At 52.2% G+C, this 15665-nt stretch overlaps 5 non-coding genes across 5 annotated transcripts; 2 read left to right on the plus strand and 3 right to left on the minus strand.

Moving 5' to 3' along the window:
* Positions 1-4497: 4497 nt before the first annotated feature.
* TRNAL-CAG (transfer RNA leucine (anticodon CAG)) lies at positions 4498-4580 on the minus strand. Its single transcript has one exon. It is a non-coding gene; the product is annotated as a tRNA-Leu (tRNA).
* Positions 4581-5517: 937 nt separating this feature from the next.
* Positions 5518-5589, minus strand: TRNAG-UCC (transfer RNA glycine (anticodon UCC)). The gene has a single exon. It is a non-coding gene; the product is annotated as a tRNA-Gly (tRNA).
* Positions 5590-6848: 1259 nt separating this feature from the next.
* Positions 6849-6920, minus strand: TRNAQ-CUG (transfer RNA glutamine (anticodon CUG)). Its single transcript has one exon. It is a non-coding gene; the product is annotated as a tRNA-Gln (tRNA).
* Positions 6921-10991: 4071 nt separating this feature from the next.
* TRNAS-AGA (transfer RNA serine (anticodon AGA)) lies at positions 10992-11073 on the plus strand. The gene has a single exon. It is a non-coding gene; the product is annotated as a tRNA-Ser (tRNA).
* A 4351-nt stretch (positions 11074-15424) lies between these two features.
* TRNAG-UCC (transfer RNA glycine (anticodon UCC)) lies at positions 15425-15496 on the plus strand. The gene has a single exon. It is a non-coding gene; the product is annotated as a tRNA-Gly (tRNA).
* The last annotated feature ends 169 nt before the right edge of the window (positions 15497-15665 follow it).

Raw genomic sequence — 15665 nt, forward strand, 5'->3', positions numbered from 1 at the left:
AGGCACTGAGATCTTTGGTTTTTCCAGCCCCCTGTCACACTCCCCTCACATTCAGCAGTGGGCCCACACCTTCTTTCATCTTCCTTTTGCAGCAGATGTACTTGTAGAAACCTTTCTTATTGCTCCTCATGGCCCTTGCCAGATTCAGCTCAAGGTGGAAGATCAGATTGAGAAATTCTCCCTGAAGTTGAAGGCCAGTGGCAACATGCATGGGGAGCATGAACCTTGGGGTGGGCAATGACGGAAATGAGGTAGTTTCTGATTGCCACATGAACAGCCTTTGCATGTGTCTTTCAGCATGGTGAGAGTTTGGGGTTTTCAGGACCCCTGGATCTATCAGTCCCCAGAGGCTCAAGGCATTCCTGCTTCTGCCCTGGTTGCTGCAGCCTGTCCTATAACCACTGTGTTCACTCAGGGAAGTGGATCACTAGGTGTCCCATCTGTCCCAAGTGCTTCGGCCTCACCTCCCGTGGTGAAATAAATGTCAGTTTCACCAGCACCTTCACATACTACCTCCCCAGGCCACAATCCATTACACAAGTTTGCAGAGCCCAAATGCTCAGCCAGGGCTCATTCTCGGATACCAACACCTTGATCACAGATGTCCATTGGCACTGAGGAAGGAGAAAGCAGCAGCCAAAATTTCACCTGTCCTCAGGGAAGGTAAAACTTACCCTGTGCATGTACTAGTCACCAGAAAGCATATGGAAAGTGTCAGGGGTGTAGGAGTGTTGAATGAGGAGAGCCAGGGTGTGAGAAAAGCCTCTTCCAGAAGCAAGAAGAGAGCAGCCCCCAGGTAAGAAGGAGATGAGCACAGGCCCCAGGCATCATCCTGCTCAGGGAGCAACAGGAGATTCCCTGGGCAAGACCCACAGGCAGCTCAGGCTCTTGCAGCATTATTGCTGCCTCTCAGGACTCTGAGACTGTTTCTATGGGCACAGGTGGCAAACAGACTGAGGCCCACTCCCCAAGGATGTTTGTACGCATTGCAGTTTCCTGGCATGGGACAAAGCCCCACCAGGCTCTGGCAGGAGCATGGACAGCCCTGATCTGCACACTCCCACAGCACTGAGGGTGGGAGCTCTGGAATGGCCAGTGGGCAAAGACACAAACATGTCATTAATCTGGCATGCTTTGGAAATGCACTTCAGCCAATCCTCCTTCCCCTATCCTTTTTCCTGCCCTTCCCTTCCCTCCTCTGTAGCACTTTCCTTTACTGAACAATGAACGGGTGCTTTATGAGACACAGAGGCATTCCCTGAAACCTTCCAGGATGTGGTGCATCAAGGAGCCAGCAGAATTACTTTGGCTCGGGGCTTTCCTGTTCATTTGTTGGAGACTGAAATGACAGTACCCAAAGTGTCCATGGGATGGCAGCAAGAGAACAGCCATGGAGTTGCCAGTTTCTTCCACCTCGGCTGTTCGCTCTCCAGATGCTCTTTCATCAGCTACTCAGCCCGACAAATGGAACCTTCCTCTCCAAAACAGAAAGCAACTTCACCCATGCCTTCTGAGGCTTGCTAAACTCGCACAGAAAAAGAGAGGAAATGCAGAAGAAATAGCAGGTGATGGTGGTGGGGAGGGAAAAAGAGTTTGTATGGGTGGAACTGGGTTGTACCCAGAGGGCATTTTCTCCTCACTGGCAAAGGAGTTCTACTTCCCTCAGTGGGGAGAAAAGAGAAAACCACCCTGGAAACACATGATCTCTAGCACTGTATGAAAGTCCCCTCAATTCCCTTTTGCATGTGAAGTAACTAAGACACCTTCATTTCTCTTGCAGCCTATGGGCCAAGGGAAACTCAAGGAGCCTCTCTCAACTAGACTCACTACCTCAAGGGGACAAAGCTTCTCACGTCTGCGATTCCAGGGTTGCACACAGAGAAAAAACAACATTCTTCACTGTGCTGACAGTCAAAACACTCACCTGGGCCATGGGGTCATATGTTGGGTTTGGGCTAGTGCAGACTTTACAGACTCCTGCTCTGTCATGGGCAATGCTGCGAGCCGGTGGAGTTACAATGAGGGGGATTGTGATGCACATGCTCTGTTCCCTACTGAAAGCCCATCTTGCAGCCACACTGCCTACATCCAGACCTGAAAACCAGCGCTTGCCTCCTTTCCACTCCATATCCATCCCCTGCAATTTATTCCGCAACTTTGCTGAAAGAGAGGTGCCATGACTGTTTTCATATAAAGTTTGCGAATAACAGTTAAGAGACTGAGAAGTTAACTCAAAAGGTCTACGTGAACATTCACATCTGAAGAGGTGTTATCATGCACAATTCCTGTAACCTTGTCCACCACTCATATAGCCTAAAAGGCCCATGGCTCCACGTTTAACCACAGAACACCTTCTTTTGAGTGGTGTCATGCAAGACCAAGGGTACAGGCAGTCTTTTTAGGGATCATCAGTGGAATGTTGTTAGAATCAAACGTGTGTCATCCTGACTCTCCTGGGTGCCCTGGACCCCTTCAAAGGAGAAGGGGGTACACGACCCATTGCTAAAGCCTGCCTGTCCAACACGATGGTGTACCAGGCACTAGGATTAGGAGGCACCGGTCCAACGGCATCCGGGAACTGAAATTATTTTTATGCTCTGGTATAAGAAACTTGTAGAACTTTTCATGTCTTCTACTGTGCGCTTTTCCAATCAAGACCGGATGAGAAAACGAAGACTGGAGACTGAAACAGCTTGTCCTGGGTCTTCATTGCCAGCTTTACCAGATCCCTGGTTTTACGACAAGCCGCTGCCTGGGGATGCCAGTGGCTTTGCCCTGGAGAGGCAGTTGGTGCCAGGCCTTTACTTGGATCCCGGGTACAGCATCTGTCCTGGTCACTACATGTCTGACCCACATCTCAGCCCAGCTGGGCTCCTGACAGCCTGCAAGGCCCGAGGCACAACCAAGCCACTCTCTGGCTTGCCAAGGCCTGCTGTCAGCCAGAAAGACCTCAGGAAGGTCTTTCTGACTTCTGTGGAGAACAGCAGCCCTGCTGCTCCCATCTGCAAAACCGGAACTTGAAGAAAGGCCAAGGAGGAAGCAGGCAAATAACTGGACATGGAGGGCTCAGCCCAGTGGGGCTTGCAGCATCTTTGAGATTTATTGCTGCCTGTTACCCACAAGGGCACAGCCATCCAGGGGAGCAGCCCTGCTGGAAACCCTCTGGCAAGGGCTGGACCCCTGACAAGGAGACTTGGGGGCATGGGGCAGACCTGATCTTCAGGGCCTGCTCTGGCATGCTCTGATAACACCGTTGGCTTGTCCTCTCTTCCTGATAAATGTGTTCAGAGGTAGACCTCTTCTGTGGCTCATACTTCCTGACAACAGTCCTTCTGAAAAGTGCTGCCAGTGCTCATGCAACCTGCAGTGGCATGGCTTGGGGATGTCTCTGTGCTGGCAGGGAGGGGTGTTGGAGAGAGATGACCCAGAGCCTGGAAAAGGACTGACACCAGCCTGCTGACCTGGCAGTGATGCCCTTATTCCCCTCTACCCCTGTATTCAGTGGTGCTGGTTCTGTTTGCAGAAGTGAGTAACTCACCAGTTCAGGGAACCTTTCTGGGTTGAAATCCTGCTGGTCCATACTAAATCCTGGATTGGAACCAATAGTATGTGTCACTTGGCCTGAAAGAGGGAAGGATACATCTCAGGGGCTCTCCAGCTTTGGAAGCAGAGGGCAGAAGAGCTCCCTGATGACTAACAACAAGAAAAAGTTTCCCTCTCTCCAAAACAGGTGAAGAAGCTCTATCTGGGGAACCAAGGAAAGGAGATGATAAACTGGAGTGAGTTCAGAGCAGAATCCCTGTGAGTCAGGGGACAGGGGTTCTGGCCTTCTGAGGAGGGGCTGAGGAACCAAGGCTTGATTATCTGGGAGAAGAAAATGCTTAGTGGGGATCTGCAAAAGTGCTTCCCGGTGCATACAAGGAGGTTATTACAATGGCCAGAGAATGAGAGCCATGGTCAGAATTTGAACAGGAAGTTTGTGACTGGCTACACAAACAAAAATGATCACTCTGAGGGTGGCTGAACATGGGAAAGGGGGTCCAGAGAGGCTGTGAAATGACTGGCCTCAAGGTATTAGGTAACCTGCAAGTACAAAGTGCTGGCGTGAGCCTGCTTGAAGAAGATGGATGCACTCTCTGACTCCCTGTTAATGCCTTCCAACCAGAAGGGTTGTTGGAGGGTAAAGTGGAAGCAGGGAGAGAGGATTTTGTTGATGAATGTTTGAAGAATGTCAGAGATTCACATTTTTGACAAGGCATGCAGAATGTGAGTTTTGAAGGGGAGAGTGGAAAAGTAGAATTCAATTACCTGGGGGGTCTCTATCTTCTCTTCTAGGCCAACCTAAAAGCTACTGGTGCTCGCATGCATATACCCATTTATTCTTGTACAGGAGCAGGGAGATGCAGCAAGACCTCACCAGCTGGTTGAGAAGAGCCCCCAGAAGACCAAGGAACCTCTACTTAAGAGAGGGAAGGAGGCCACAAAGAGAAACGAGCCTGTCAGGAGTGGGACTCGAACCCACGCCTCCCAGGGAGACTGCAACCTGAATGCAGCGCCTTAGACCGCTCGGCCATCCTGACCCACCGCTGCTGCTCACACTGCCTCTGCCGCTCCTCCCCCTGCAGCTGCCAGAGCCAGCCCACCCCAGCCAGCCTCCTCGTGGCACTGCTGCAGGGCGAGCTGGCTCCTGGGAGCACCCTTCCCTGCTCCCACCAAGGGCTGCTGACAGGCGACCGCAGCTCCCACACGCACGTTAGACCACGCAGTACCCAGCACAGGGGCAGCGTCTCGCAAGGCCAAGGCAATCCTTCACGGGAGCAACAAGAGGAGCCGTCAGCAAATTACGGCTCTGCACATGCCAACGTCTGGTCAAGGGGCTCCAGGCACACGCCTACCTTTCCCATGACTTCCTCCGTTCCCTCCAGAGCCTCAGGATGTGGCAAGCCAAGCACTTGGCCTGCAGTGCTGCCCTGTGGGCGCTTCCTGGGGCAACAAGGGTGCCTCCTTCTTGCCTGCTCGGGGCCAGGAAGGCGGGGCAAGGAGGGCTCTGCCACACAAACCCCTGGGGGAATGCTGCGCCGGTCTCAGGGAGTCAGTGCGAGTGGAAAGGGGCTGGAGGGTCAAGGCAAAAGGCCAGCAGATGCACCAAGTGCTGAGCAATGACTGAGCTCCAGTTCCTGTGGGGAAGAGGCTCACTTGCTGCACCTGACATGGTGCAGAGGAAGGAGGGCCCAGCTCTCTCTGGGACTTGTTGCTTCACGGAAGCAGCTAGACCGCAAGGCATCTCAGGAGGTCACGAGTGCAAAAGCCTGCTCAAAGCTTAGAGTGCCTGAGCCTCATTGAGCCTTGCGTGCGTGTGATACCCAGGCATGGAGAATCCCAAAGTCCTCTGGGCACCTGCTTCACCCAGTGCTTCAGCGCTCCCTGAGAACCTCTGAAGGGTCCAGAGCAGCCCCTGCCACCTGCTGTTGCCAAGTGGGCAAGGCACTGTGGAGCCAGGCTGGAGAAAAGTTTGTCTGCGTTGGCCAGGAATCGAACCCGGGTCAACTGCTTGGAAGGCAGCTATGCTCACCACTATACCACCAACGCTGCTGGAGGTACTGCTGCCTCCTGCTCCTCCAGCCCAGAGCCTGGCCTCCCTCCCTCCTGCTCCTCCACTTCCCAAACTCGCCTGCCTCCCGCCCTTCCACCTCACAAACTGGCCTCTCTCCTGCTCCTCCGCTTCACAGACTGGCCGGACTCCTCCTTCCAGCGCCCTGCACGCACACGACCTCACGATGATGCCATACGTGGGTGTGTGCTCCGCTGTGTGTCAGGTGGTGGCTAGGGAAACTCAGCATGATGGCTGCTGGCAATGGTGCCGCTCCCCAGCTGCGTTCATACGTGTGCCAGACGTGCATGTCCTATGCAAGTGCACGTGCGTTTCTCTCTGTGTTCCTCTCGTGGTGTAAGCACAGACAAACACCCACCCAGATGCTCGTGCCTTGCCCCACCCTCAGGGGGATGCCGAGCTCTGAAAACACGATGGGAAACCTCATGGGTCAAGATAAACACCAGGACACGGCTTAGCAAAAACTGTTGTGGGCAAAGCAGGCTTGACTCCCGGAAAATTCACGTTTTTGCCAATTCAAACAGGTTCACCTAGCGAGAAACAAAAAGACAAACGCAAACCACCACCTTTCCTCTCCCCCGTCCCAGGTCAACTTCTTCACAGCAGACAGACTCCTTTACCTGCCCTAGCGGGATGCATCTTCCCTCTGCTCTTTCCCACTCTTTCTGTTCCTTCCTCCTCTCTCTGCCCAGCCTCTTGTGCCCTTTCTGCAATATGTGAAAAACAGAGGGGCCACCAACTTTGCTGATGGCTCAGCTGTGGTGTGCGGTGGGTGCACTGTGCAGCTGGAGCTGGCTCTCTCTGACACAGGGCAGCCCCTTAGCTCTTCTTGCAGAGGCCACCCTGCAGCACCCCCTAACCCCTCTGCTACCCAAACCTTGCCACGTGTAGCCGATACAGTGCCCATTGGGAATACCATAGGGCATACCAGGGCCAGCTTCAAGGATTCAGGGCCCAGGAGTCACCTAGCCTCCTGTGTGGGTCAGCCTGGCCTGAGCAGTAGCTCCCAGGTGCTGGGGAGCTCTGGGACATCTCTGGCTGCCCACTGAAGTCTGTAAGGAGGGCATAAAGTGTCCTCCCCACAGTGTCCCCCAGGGAGGAGCAACATTGGAGGCTCCTGTGGTAGAAGCAGTTACCATGACTTTTTGGAAGCAAATGGGCTGGAGACTGTAGCAGACTAAGCAGCCAAGTGGATAAGGCATGCTGAGGAGAGCCCTGAGGGAGGCGCAAAAGGCCAAGGTCCCACTGAGATTTGAACTCAGATCGCTGGATTCAGAGTCCAGAGTGCTCACCATTACACCATGGGACCTCCTGGACACATGCTGCCTTTCCCCTCTGGCCACCTGAGCTGAGCCATATGCTCCTGGCTAAGCTCGCAGTCTCTCCATCTCCCTGGCCAGCACCAAGTGTGGCCTTCCTCCAGGGCCACAGGGCACTCTCTTCTCACAGGGCCTTTCAAGGCAGTGGCAGAGTTCTTTGTGCCAGCCTGGCATGGTCTCTTCAATGTTGCACCTCACAGAGGACATTCATGGCCCAGCGATCGGCGGTTCGATGCTTGAACTTGCAGTCTCTGCTCCTGCCTCCCTTCACCCCCGTGTTGGACAGCCTGTCAATCCTCCTGTGCAAGTTATTACCTTTCCTGTTTCTCACCTTGTAGCTTATACTAAGCAGCTGTTAACCAGATATCCTTGCTCTTGGTTGCAGTCCTAGCCGAGCTGCTGACCTGGTCGAATGAGGGGACCAAGAGAGAGGACAGAGGATGAGGTTCAACAGAGGGAAGAGCTAGCAGAAGGCTCCTAATGTTGATGTTCACATGATCAGCGCGTGTGGAAGTGTATATAAGGAATATGCTTATGCTATGTCTATACATCTTTCCACTGAAGTCTGTCACTGCATGAAACCAGGTGACTGGGTCTATGTTAATGTATGCTAGAGAAAACATGCAGTTCAGCTGCGCTGGAAGGGACCTTAGCAGGTGTCCTAGTTTCAGCTGACATAGAGTTAATTTTCTTCATAGTAGCTAGTATGGGGATATGTTTTGGATTTGTGCTGAAAATTGTTGATAATATAGAGATGGTTTTGTTACATAGAGATGTTGTTGTTGTTGTTGAGCAGTTCTTACACAGTCAAGGTCTTTCGCACCCCTCACACCACACCACCAGTGAGGAGGCTGGGGGTACACAAGGAGTTGGGAGGGGATACGGCTGGGACAGCTGACCCCAGTGACCAAAGGGATATTCCATACCATATGGCATCATGCTCAGCACATAAGGGGCTGGGGGAAGAAGAAGGAGGGGAGGTGGCATTCAGAGTGATCACATTTGCCTTCCCAAGTCATTGTTACGTGTGATGGAGCCCTGCTTTCCTGGGGATGGCTGAACACCTGCCTGCCGATAGGAAGTGGTGAATGAATTCCTCGTTTTGCTTTGCTTGCATGTGTGACTTTTGCTTTACTTATTAAACTATCTTTATCTCAACCCATGAGTTTTCTCACTTTCACTCTTCTGATTCTTTCCCCCATCCTGCCGGGGGGGGGAGTGGCTGCATGGGGCTGAGCTGCCAGCTGGGGTTAAACCATGACAGCAGGTACCGTTAATTACCAATATGGTAGTAAAGTGCAAGGGCCTGCTCAACTGGATCCATGTAAAATGGTCACACCAGCTTCAGACACAGAACAGTGTATCACCTGTCACAGCAGAGCTGAATGATCTAGATGAAGTTCCTTTGCTCAAATGTCAGCAGAACAACAACTCACAACCCTGCAAATAGACTTCGATGATATCAAAGTGATTGCTATCACCTGAACATATCAATTGTCTTTGGGAATTGTAACTTTGCTCTGGGATTTTGCATTTGTATTTATATTATTACTGGTCATATATTAACCTATAAGAATTTTTCTATGATACGACCTTAGGTAATGAAGGATTATGAGGAATATGTGGCTCTAAGACCCATAAGATACTGCCTGTTAATTGAACTGGCACTGGTACATAAGGATGGGGTTTTTTTCCTGACATCTCAATGCTTCCAGACCTCTTCAGAATGACAGATACCACTTACCCCAAAGTACCAAAGTACAAAATGCTCTGTGCAAAATCCACTTGTTATTTGACAAACTGGCTTCCACCACTTTGCACAAAATTTCCTCCTGCGACTAGGAGTATCAGAATCAGAAAAGGCTATTGTAAATATATCTGCTGTAAAAGAAGAGATGGGTAATGCTATGGTTAACACTATTTCAGCCTTGCAGTTAGAGGTAGAACAAGCATCTCAGGAAACCCTGCAAACAGCATGGCATTAGATTATGTATTTGTCACTCAAGGAAGTGTGAACACCACTTGCTGTACATATGCAGACCAAGATCAGAGAATAAAAATGGGCGTACATAAAACTCAAGGTAAACTTCAGATACTGCATGATATACCTGGAGAAAAAAACAAACAAACAAACAAACAAACAAACAAACAAAAGCCAAAAACCAAACCAAACCAAAACCAAACAACTTTTGACTGGTGGAAATAACTGCCAAACTCATGGCATGGCTCAAGCAGAGTCCAGAACAATGATGCTGAATATATTAGAGGATAAGAAAGAAGAAAAAGAAGTGCTTGGAGTACTGACTATAAATTATTCTAAAATCTAGAGGCACAAATGGGTGATGGAACACCACAGCATACATGGTGATTGATCCAGGGCTCCCAGGAGTCTGCAGCCCTTCTACCATTGTCAAGATCCTTAAAAGAAGGATGGTATGAGACTATAAGTCTTGAAAAGTCTCATAGGCCCTTGCAGGCCTGAATACGTAAAAGAAACATTTGTAGCTAATGGTCTTGCCAGTCAGCACAGTTTACTTTAAAAAGGAGTGGATTATTTGTAAGAGGATGCACTATCTAGAGTGTCCTTTTCTGAAGGTGCCTGAAAATGAGCTGTAAACAAAAGAAGGAGGGAGCAAAGGTAAGTGAGGAGAAACAGATTTTTATGGAAAGGGAAATAGACAGTAAGCATAAGGAGAAATTTTAACTACTTGCAATGTTTTCTGTGAGTAATTACTACTCACAAAAGGTGGGATCATGTGTAAATTCAAATTGCAACTGCTCAGCAATGGTAAATTGTGACCAACAAAAGATCTGGCATGGACAGCAAGAAGGCCTAACTGCAGAACTGGCTGAGCACAGGAATGCCAGAGACAGAAGGACTCCCTGTAAGGGAGTTAAGCTTCCCTTGCTGATGAGATAAGAATTATGGCAATATTGTCTTGTAGGAATCCTGGAATGTGAGCGCTCAGGGGCCACCGGTGATCAGTCAGGGGATGCACCCAATGCCAGGCCGAGGTGCCTGATACCAACACTCACATGATCTGTGCTGGTCCAACTGTACGTAAGGAAACAGCTCATGCTGCATCTTTGCAGACTCCATGTAGAAACTCTTATGGAGGCAGAACTCTGTCCAAAGCTCATAAATCTTTATATTTAAGTGCAAACATATTTCACCTCAAGGGGTGCAATAAAAATTCCCCACCAACAGACGTTGCCAGATGCACCTCCTCCACACTGACTCCTTACTGCCATTTTCCAAATATTCCTACTCCAGAGCTAAAAGGGAACAAGAGCTACCTCCTTCTAGCAAGGAAAATGATTGGTTTTGCAGATCATTTGGCTTTCTGGTTCCTGCTTAGGCATTGGACATCCCTTACCAGTGCTGGCTAAAAGATCTAGACATTTCTATTGCACCAAAACCAGCTCTATCCTGTCTCCTGTCAAGCCACCCACGTCTCCCATTTATTCTCCCTTTGCTCCTCCTCAGTCCTCAGCCAGGCTCCACCTTCCCTTTTCCATCTATCTCTCCCACTCTTACAAGCCATTCCCCCTTAAACACCAACAACCTGCATGGCAGCTGGAGTCTTTGTTCAAGGGTTGACACCACCCTACGTCCCCAAGAAACTGGAGGTGCTGCCAGAAGGTCACCATCTCCTCTACAGCAGTGTCCACACCCTAGTGCTCACAGCAGGCTTGGAGTCCCCCTCAGATTAGAGAAGAAGACAGGATTCTAATATCCCACCCTACCACTACCACCAGCCCTGGTTGTCTCCACACAGCTGCCTTCCCTGCTGCCCTGGAAGCAGCTGAGACCAGCTGGGGAGTGAAATCACCCCCCCATGACAGGAAATCCCAGGTGCCTGGCTGAGGACAAGGTGCAAGAAGCCATAGCCACAGCCCCTGGGGTTACGCCTCTCAAGGCCTCTGGAAGCCTGGTAGCTGTCCCGCTCAGTGCAGGTCCCAACCACAGAGCGCTGAGTGGAGCATTGCCCTGAAACTCCCAGGCAGCCAGGTGTCATTGCAGAGGGATGTGATCAGCAGGGCAGAGAGAGCTGGAGCAGGTAGTTGTGGCCGAGTGGTGAAGGCGATGGACTAGAAATCCATTGGGGTTTCCCCGCGCAGGTTCGAATCCTGCCAACTACGGGGAGCAGTCCCCTTTTGGGCTGCCTGCAACTGAACACACTGCACCTCTGGGACTCAGCCCTGCAGAGCCCAGGGAGCAAAACCCCTTGATGTCCATGCCTCCTGGAAGAAATGCTTGGATGGATGTGAAATTCTGCTCCCATTTACAAGGTAAGGAAGTGAGGGGAAAAGAAGGGGCCAGCAGTGAATGTGAGCCATGAAAGAGGAACTTCTGTGCAGACATGGGCCTCATTGCTAATGACAGCCTGCTTTGGTGCTACAGCATCTTAAGGAAAAAGGAAACCCCAAGCGGCCCATGTGGAGAGAGACCAGAGAAAAAGAGGATGATAAAATCCAACTGCTATTGCATGATTTGTCCCCTGCAGCCCTGCCACAGAACGTGGGGGGATGTGAACGGCAAGATGCTAACTGCAACACAACTTCCTTAGAAGAACAAATACTGTGTGAGACAATGAACTTTTAACCTCAGAGTTGACAGGATGTAAAGATTCAACCTAAACTGGCTCTCACCTGCTAAGAACGTGCAATACTGATAATAAAAAGAATAGATGTGCCTTAGGAATCTAGGTGTAGCAGCACGGCCTCACTGCATAATCAGATGGATTCCCTGGAGATGTTATGCATGCTGACGTCTGCACACCCAGCCCGCTCTCTACTTATTGCCTTTGCTTTGTCTCCTCTGCTTGGCTCTGCATGCTCTGGCATGTGGATGAGACAGAGAACCAGCAGACACATGCACAAACACACAGGCATCAGCACTGCCAGCTCATCCCTCGCCCTCACCAACAGGCTCCACCAGTTCAGCCTGCCCCGAGCATCGCGGGGATACTTCTCTGGCAGCCACCCAGTCCAGCTGGGCCAACCCTGTCCTGGGGAGACTGGGACCCACCTCCACCCCCAGCAGTGTGGGGTTAGTCAGGCACAGAGAGGAGAGGTTTCTCTGACTCCCTGACAGGCTGTGTGGTGAGAGCTGTCACAGAGTAGCAAGGCCTGCACCAGGAGGGAGGACAAGCCAGGAGATGTGGGGGAGCACAGGACAGCACGGGCAGGGCAAGGCCCTTGCAAACAGCCGTATTGCTGCAGCCCCCAGGAGCTGGATTTCTGGGAAGGGTTGCGGCATCATGAGCTCTCTGGATGGCAGCTCCTCTCCGCCCCCAAAGCAACAAGGCTGCCCCCTCGCCCCAGGGTTTCCTTCAGCGCTTGCAGAGCCAGCTGGGGTGGTCAAAGAGAAAGTCCCCATCCGGGGTTATGGGCAGGAGAAGTGTGGAGAAGGGCAAAGCAAGGCCCTTGCGCTTCCCACCACAGGCCCAGGGCCAGTGAGCTTGCCAGGGAGACATTTTTCGTGCCCGGTCGAGGGCACAGGGCAGAGGAAGGGAAAGCATGGTGAGCACAAGCGCTGGAGCTGCCAGTGCCAGGCAGCGTCAGGCAGGGCTGTGGGAGGTCCCGGCTGAGGTGCTGGGGGGAGCAGAGTGGCGCAGTGGAAGTGTGCTGGGCCCATAACCCAGAGGTCGATGGATCGAAACCATCCTCTGCTAATTCCTCTTTTTTTTTTCCAGCTCCTGACAACCACGGCCTCTCCCTTGCATATGACAGCATCTTACACCACCAGCACTGCTGCGCTCCTGCTCTCTGCCCACCCATGGCCATGGCCCTCCTGCTCCCTCTGCCCCTCCTCTCTGCCACTGCCACCTTCTTTCTCCTTTGCTTTCTTAGCAGCCAGCACGCCCAACGTGCCCCTCAGCAAGGCAGAGCACAGCCCACAGCTCCCCCCACCAGGCAGTGGGTGTCCTGGGCACACAGGTCTGTCTCCCTTCCCAGCAGGCAGCTCGATCCCCAACTTCCCAGCCACATGGCCCTCACTGCTAAAGATGAAGGGAAGGCACCTCATCTTGCCAACATTCACAAAATGCCCCTCATAAAGGCAGATTATTGTTGCCTGGGTGGTGCAGCATCGTAAGGAAAAAGGAAACCCTGAGGGGTAAATGCAGAGAGGGCCCAGAGGAACAGAAGGAGAGACAAGCCATTTGCTGGTGCGTGATCTGTTCCACGCAGCCATGTCACTGATGGTGGCAGAAGCAGCGCAAACAAAGAGAAATTAGGGGAGGTTGGCAGCATGGATGAAGAAGGAAAGGGTCAGTGGAAAGGGAACCTCGTGGTCTGCAGTCTAAAGCTCTCCCCTGAGCAATACCTCCTGCAGAAGGCAGGCCGTGGCCACTCTCTCCATGCTCACATCTGCACCCACTTCCCAGCCTTCTCCATCCCACTTTTGCTTTTGCCTCCTCCACCTGGTACTGCGTGCTCTGGTCCATGGCTGGGACAGTCAGCCAGCAAACACATGCCCCAAAATGCAGGTCTCAGCACTACCATCTTGTTCCTTGCCCTCACCAAGAGGCTCTCACTGCTCAGGCTGCCCAGAGCCATCTGAGGAAGCCTTGCAGCATTGAAGACAGGGCACCACTCAGTCCTGCTTGTTCTAGGTGCCTTTCTTCATTCCCTAGTGGCTACCACTGCTTGGTATATCATTTATATCAGAACAGTTCTTGGTCCAAAGGAAGCGGACAGCCCAGTGGAGGGAGATGTGGAACGTGCTGACGTGACAGTGTCAAAAATGGCCGTCAGGCAATCGCAAAACCAGACGAGAACGCATAGGGAATGACACTGTCAAAAGTTGCCTCTTCCCTGTCTTCAGGGGGTGGGGGCTTCCGTGCGTGACGTGCTTCTGGGCACACGGGTAGGGTTGTCTGGTCCCGACAGCCAACCACAGGGCTGCCTGAGAGCAGGTGGGTATGATGGGGGGTCAAGAAATGGCTGCCAGCCAATCACAGAGCAGCATGAAACCATGGTGTTTGTGGTGTTTAATAAGAAAATGGCAGCTGAAAGAAAATGGTGCCCTCCATGTAGGGAGGAGAAGGGACGTGCTGGTCAGATGTACTTCATGGTTCATCAGTGCTGGCACAAGGATTCGACAAAGCCATCACCCACCACCAAAACCAGGAGCAGCACAGGGCAGATTTTAGCCCAGGAGCAGGCAATGAGTAGAGTCCTGCAAACCAAACTGCTTAACAAGCATGCAGCACGGAAAGCGGCAGATGCTCATATCCAACCGAGTTATGTGAACCAAGAAACCTGTGCTAGAAATGATCCACCCGGCCTATTGGCACGTCATACAATAGGATAGATAATTGTTACGCTAGCAGTCCCTGCTTCTTCCTCACTGATGGCTGAGCTACTACTAGACAAGCGTACAAGATATGGACATATCGAGTGCCTAAGAAGAAACCCTGGCTGGTTGCTGTGCCTTTTCACTTCAGGCAAAATGTACGTCATGCAACCAGCTGTTAGCCCGGGACGGCGTGAATGTGACTCTGACTGGGGCAGACTCCAACTGTGTTACCTCAGTGGTATGCCCTATGGTATTCCCAATGGGCACTGTATCGGCTACACGTGGCAAGGTTTGGGTAGCGGAGGGGTTAGGGGGTGCTGCAGGGTGGCCTCTGCGAGAAGAGCTAAGGGGCTGCCCTGTGTCAGAGAGAGCCAGCTCCAGCTGCACAGTGCACCCACCGCACACCACAGCTGAGCCATCAGCAAAGTTGGTGGCCCCTCTGTTTTTCACATATTGCAGAAAGGGCACAAGAGGCTGGGCAGAGAGAGGAGGAAGGAACAGAAAGAGTGGGAAAGAGCAGAGGGAAGATGCATCCCGCTAGGGCAGGTAAAGGAGTCTGTCTGCCGTGAAGAAGTTGACCTGGGACGGGGGAGAGGAAAGGTGGTGGTTTGCATTTGTCTTTTTGTTTCTCGCTAGGTGAACCTGTTTGAATTGGCAAAAACGTGAATTTTCCGGGAGTCAAGCCTGCTTTGCCCACAACAGTTTTTGCTGAGCCGTGTCCTGGTGTTTATCTTGACCCATGAGGTTTCCCATCGTGTTTTCAGAGCTCGGCATCCCCCTGAGGGTGGGGCAAGGCGTGAGCATCTGGGTGGGTGTTTGTCTGTGCTTACACCACGAGAGGAACATAGAGAGAAACGCACGTGCACTTGCATAGGACATGCACGTCTGGCACACGTATGAACGCAGCTGGGGAGCGGCACCGTTGCCAGCAGCCATCATGCTGAGTTTCCCTAGCCACCACCTGACACACAGCGGAGCACACACCCACGTATGGCATCATCGTGAGGTCGTGTGCGTGCAGGGCGCTGGAAGGAGGAGTCCGGCCAGTCTGTGAAGCGGAGGAGCAGGAGAGAGGCCAGTTTGTGAGGTGGAAGGGCGGGAGGCAGGCGAGTTTGGGAAGTGGAGGAGCAGGAGGGAGGGAGGCCAGGCTCCGGGCTGGAGGAGCAGGAGGCAGCAGTACCTCCAGCAGCGTTGGTGGTATAGTGGTGAGCATAGCTGCCTTCCAAGCAGTTGACCCGGGTTCGATTCCTGGCCAACGCAGACAAACTTTTCTCCAGCCTGGCTCCACAGTGCCTTGCATCTCCTGCAGACAGCCTCTCCTGACTGGTCTCATCAGAGCAACACAGAAGCCCTGTAACTTGGGGCAAGAGAGGCACCAGGCATGCCTTCTGCTCCCTCCAAGTATGGCTCTACTTCCTCTAGCCAGGAT

The sequence above is a fragment of the Grus americana genome, chromosome 10, assembly GCF_028858705.1.
Source record: "Grus americana isolate bGruAme1 chromosome 10, bGruAme1.mat, whole genome shotgun sequence".
NCBI classification, from domain to species: Eukaryota; Metazoa; Chordata; class Aves; order Gruiformes; family Gruidae; genus Grus; species Grus americana.